The following is a 6156-nucleotide window of genomic DNA, read 5'->3' as shown; positions in this document are numbered from 1 at the left end:
GTGTCCATTAGTGAGCTAGGAGCTCCATAGTCCAGGTGGATCATTTCATTTTAATTCATAAAAAAAGATACGATAGTTGGTGAGGGTGCTTTAGGTCAGAACATCACAAAATCTCACAACGACCTTTACAGCGAAATAAAAAGAACTGGCTTAACGTTTTACTACTTCTGGACCGCACATGTTAGTAGAGCCATCTGCTGGCAATGCTGGACCCCTCATGCTGCCTTCATGTGCTCACTAAAAGTTGTTAATAAGATGAGCTAAAAGTCAAACAAGGTTACCTTCTTATGAACATTTTTTGTTGAAATACAAGGCAAAACAAATGCAAAATATAATACTCAGCCTCTGTAAGTTTGGTGTTGTCGGGGACTAACATTTCTTAAACATGCCTTGTTGAATATCGAATGTTTTTTTTAGCATTGTAACATCGTTTTCTTTACATGGATTATACATAACTTGCATGTGTGTGTCTTTATTCTGCTTCTGTATTTCACAGCTCATGGATACAATCACATGTTGTTCCCATTAAAGAATTGTGCACAGCCTGTGCCATATTCACGTGTGACTCATGAGTCAGTCTTATGAGCTCTGAACGAAAACTTGAGGGCAGTTTTGTTAAAGGGCAGCTGTGCAAAGGCTCCTCTGTTCCCAGGATGTGCAGCCATACTGACAGATCATATGTCTGCAGGGCTGTTGAGTACCACAAATACACTTCCCTGCATTGTTAGAACATGTGATAAACAAAAGGTCCTTCTTATAAAGTATATGGGATAATCCTCTCGCTTTTATTGACTTTCCAGAGACATGAAAACAAACCATTAAGTATAACTGGGCTGTTTTTGCTGACCTCTTGTGGGAGCTATGTTAAATTCATGGAGTGATTCAATCAGGGGGGGGGGGGGGGATGTACTGCTGCCAAATAACAACATTCAAGAGGTGGGACAAATCATTTACAAATGATTATGTAATGTTCCATTCATTTAAAATGTGTTTCAACATTGTGTTTGAACAGGCTTAGTTAAATGAACAATGAGAAATAGGTGCTGCAGATTAATCTACAAGCTCAACGGAAGTCATACGTTTCATTTCTGTTTAAGAACATTTTTCAGTCTCGATTAAACATGTTGAAATGCCCACATGTAAACGTTGCTGGGAACACTTGAGTCCTGGCATTGAAGAAAACCCCACAGAAGAGAGAATGGTGTTCCTTCAGCAGGTCTTTCCAGTCGGACTGAATCATAACGCTACACACTGTGCTGGCCATGAGGACTGAGCAGTTTGGTAGTTATATTGTTACAATATTGTTGATTATTTAAATTCTAAAATAAGATTCAGACACAACACAAATATAGTCAACCACAGTATGCGATTCCACAGATTTATTTGCTGTTTAACTTCCCTGGAAATGATGTAGGGATTTACAGAAAACTGTGAGGGATTACGTAATAAGAAGAAGAAGAAAGAAGAAACATTCCTTTATTAGTCCCACAGTGGGGAAATTATTCTCTGCATTTGACCCATCCCTGTATATATAGGGAGCAGTGGGCTGCCAATGACAGTATGAGTCTTACATCTGCACGAACACTAATCCTATACCAACAAGTACAAAATGTGCACAGACTTTATTGCATTTATTATGCACACATTCCAACAACTCCTCAAAGTAGAAATAGTCTCAGACACATGTGTACTTGCCTCTTCGAAAGTTGCAAACAGCCTACTGTTTGTAGCAGAAATTTTTGTCCATTTATTTCATTGCAAAGTGAACATTTAAAGTAGTGTATTTACTTTTCTGAAGCACGTAGTCCAGCAGCACATACCACATTTCAGCTGGGGGCAGTGTTGCTCTATAAATACGCATAAACATCCAACACTGTACACTGCTTGGTAATTCATAAAGGTTTGTGTGTGTGTGTGTGTGTGTGTGTGTGTGTGTGTGTGTGTGTGTGTGTGTGTGTGTGTGTGTGTGTGCGTGCGTAACGGCTCAATCACTTACCTAATTTACAACCATCATATAATTTCATTATTTTAGTTTCTCTCCAAACTGAAGTCAAAAAAAGATTCAACCGTCATGCCGGCTCTAATTTAGCCTGGGATCTGTTCGGCTACTTGTAGCTCCTCGCAATCTCCTGCTGTTATGGGCTCTTTCCAGCCTATCAGCCTTCAAGACCTGATGGACTTAATTAACAAAACAAAGCCATCATCTTGCCCTCTGGATATAATTCCATCCTCTCTATTTAAGAACGTTCTGCTAACTATTGGCCCTGCAGTAACATCTATTGTCAATTCCTCATTGTCTACAGGAATTGTCCCTTCCTATTTCAAACATGCCGGCTCTAATTTACCAAAATGCATTGTGAGTGAGTCATGTGGATTGCTCGGCCAGCTGAAGTTAATTGCCATAGAAGAAACACTTATGCCTGCAGAAAAGGAGAAACAAAAAGTAAAGAAATGATCTCTCAAATGCAGCATCTTTGTTCCCATCAGTGTAGAAATAATGATTGTTTGAGGTTTATTAAATCATCAGTGCTTTGTGCAACATTAAAACATCAATTCCAATTGACAAGAAGCATTGGTGTATCAATACAAATATCAATAACATACTTTGGTCCTCAGTGACCCCATACATTGAGATAATATTACATCTTAATGGTTTCTCAGTGAAACAGCCCTGATGTTTTCAGAGAAGGTCATTTCCTGGATGGACAATGAGGTACTATGTTATGGGTACATTCACTTCCTCAAGGCCCTGGAGACCTTTAGTGAGGACAATGTTTCCTACCTGCATGTCAAACAGACCTCTGTCCACAAAAACAACCCAATCTGACCTTCATTTTATTACATGTGAGAGAGAATCCTTGAATCAGATTTGAGTATTCAATAAGACGGTTTATATGTTCTTCATATTTACTACAATACAGTGATTGATTGCACCGATTTGATTTATTATTGCTTACCACAGAGCAGAAGTATCCTAACCGCGACCAATGAAAAAACACTACACATCTTAAACTGTGCCCTTGTACTTGAAGCATCCATAGCTTGGCACTAGCGGGTGTATGGTTGTGAAATAGGCCGTGATGACAAGTTGTTCACAAGTGGCCGCTGGCTGTGAGATAAATGTTTCTTTCTGTCCTGCCTGTTGGCTCTAATGCCAGACGGAGAGAAAAGATGCTGCTGTGAGCTTTATGACAAAATGTTTTATCCCCCATTAACCTTCACAGAGCGGGCATCAGGAGAGATTTCAGGTGGAATAAAGCACCGGTGTCAATAAACAGGTGTGTCACTGAGCTCAAAGGTGATGACGGGCTAGCATGAAGCGCCCTCCGCCATTCATTTCTCCTCTTTCTTTTGGGGTTATTCCTCATGGTCTCTGACAGCAACCACTGACAAGAAAATGATTAAGTATCACAGACTCAACCACAATCCAATTCACGTTCCCGGTTCCAGGAGCTTCTTTTCTGATCAGGAAGTTCTATTAGCTTTTTGATCACTGTTTATATAAGCCATATTGGTGTAAGGCCGTTTGACTTACATCCTGAAATCCATTTACAGTACATTGTGTTTGACTGTACCAGACTGCGAGCAAAGGATTGAAGATCTCAATGAGACAAATCAGGCTGAGCTCACCACTGTGTCTGAAATGGATCTGTACGAGTTCACGTACAGCAAGACACCAACTCTGTGGAAACAAGTGGAAAGGCAGTTTTAGTCCACAGGGATCAGCAATCAGCCGTGCAATTCCACCCGTGATGCTTCTGCACCCATGAAAATGGAAATGGCAGCTGCTGATCTGTCGATTGGGACCAATATGGCGTCTCGTCAGGGCTCTTCATTCGAGTCGAGCACTGTCCATTAGAGCCTGTAATCCTCCTCACCCAGTGCCACACACGGCCTTGATGTGTAACAGTATACACACCGTTTCAACAGCTCCTGAGTTCTCACAGAGGTACAGTTAATGTCAGAGGCATTTTGACTTCTGTCATTTATGGCTGAAAGAAACTGGGTTGAAAGAGTTCTCTTAAGTCTACAATCCCTTGTAGAGTTGTTAGTCACATTACAGCTAAACATAACCGCTGCCATGGCACAGTGTGACTTTTTTTCCACTGTGTGATCATTATTTGCTCACCATAGTAGCTGCTTAATTGAGCTGGATGCAAGTCAATGATTTCACTTAGAGGGGATCATCAAGATTCAGACAAGCACCTGGTCTTTTATGCGCCTAGAAGCCTGGAAAGGGAAAACGATTACCGGCCCCATTTGTTCTCTATAGACAGTTGTGACCTTTCCAATTGGCACATCCTCTTACCAATATGACGGCTTTTCTTTCCCAAAACCAGGAGTGATCTTGCATTTATTATGCACATAAATTGTACATTTGCTTATTGCGAAGTTCAGAGCGAGAACATAGCGTACAATCAGTGTGGCGCTGCTTTTTGACTTTGGAGGTGTCAGTTGTCAGTACAGGTTTATAGTAGACCCATCATTGTACTCGTCTTTCAGCTCCACTCTCACAGTTCTCAGAAAAAAAGGGCTCCATCGAGCAAAAGATTAATTTTTTGCCTGTGCATCTGCTGAAACATGGTTTCGTTTAATGTGTGGTGAGCAAATAACTAAGAGTTGTGGATTATTAACGTGAGAATGTGGGTTCAGTTTGACACGGATGTATGTGGCCAAATGAATACATTGTAGCAAAAAAACAGAAAATGAACATTTGTAATGTTATGGATGACCAGCATATAAGCTACGCAAAAAGACAAAAGTATTCCTTCAGAGCTCTCTGAGCAATATGAAAGCCGATGAGAACTATTGGCATGTAAGATTTGGTTGCTGGACCGTTAACTCTAGCTGTAAGAAATACAAGAAAAAATACACACATGGGAAATACAGAGCAGAATACGCTTTTACTAATTAAATCTCCCAGTCTCCCTTTGTACATGCAAAACACCTCCACAACAACCAAGCCTACAACTTCAAAACAGATTTGCTCCATTGTCCTCACCAGGAGCCACAGGATTTACAGTTAAGGATCTTCTTGTACTTGATGTTAATCGATAACCATGTGACTCTTTTTAATCTTTCTAGTGTATGTTGTGTCATGCGTATGGTTTTTGATTGGCACCTGAATTGCATTGCTTAGCGCTTTGACGGTGAAAAGAAAAAGATCCAAATACTACCAACAGCTTCAAATAAAAATGTTGAATTTTTCAAACCTTGATATTTGTCTTAACATAGTGAAGGGGAGGAAAATAAAACGTTTGACTCGCAGAGGTACAGACAGGTAAATGTGGTGTGATGTTGACCTACAGAGCACAGCTGACAACTCGAATTACAAGCATTATGCAAAAGCAAAGACCTGATGAAACTAATCCTCGTTTCTGCATGACAGAAAATGGAAGAATTCAATCTGAGCCAGTTTAGTTATGGAGAGCGATTCATATTTGGACTGCGAAGACACAGACAGAGACAAGGAAGAGAAGAATACTCTCCCTCTCTCTCCGGGAGTGTTAATGCTTTTTGCCTCTGTTTGTCGTGCAATGCCCGGTTGATCAGTGTCTGCTGCCTCACTGTACAGACTGAAGCTCAAATGTCCACAGAATCTCATACACAGAAAAATGACGACATGGACACCCACCCTCACACTTCACTCTCATTTCTCCTCTAACTCTCACACACTTTCATTTTGCTTTTGTTTCGAGGGTTTGAGCCAAAGGTCTTTCATGTAATTTTCTTCTTGACCATCACTGCTTTCACATCTTCAACAGGACTGGAGCACAGTCCAAACCTGGGCCTTAGTAATGATGACCACAGGCACAACAGCCATCTGTAATGTGTCCGCTCCACCCTTCAGGGAGCCGGAGAAGGATCTGCTGTCACTCTAGCAGGGGAAACATCTGTTCCCATTAAATGACTGCGGCCCTGCCATGCAAGTTATCTCTACTGCACTCTATTTTACCGCCTGAATCCTGCGCCTGTCGACAAGGGTATAAAACAAGATTAGGTAAATGAGTGGAAACTGGGGAAGTAGTAAGGGAGGGACGGAGGGGAGACAAGAGAAAGAGAGAGAGAGACGTCTCTTCCCTTGTTGTCTGCTCTCTGACCAATTAGGAACTGGGGACTGTCCTCGAGTGAAGCAAAAGAACGATATAATCACCT

This window comes from Melanostigma gelatinosum (genome assembly GCF_949748355.1).
Source record: "Melanostigma gelatinosum genome assembly, chromosome: 12".
NCBI classification, from domain to species: domain Eukaryota; kingdom Metazoa; phylum Chordata; class Actinopteri; order Perciformes; family Zoarcidae; genus Melanostigma; species Melanostigma gelatinosum.
Note: the sequence above shows the minus strand (reverse complement) of the source record.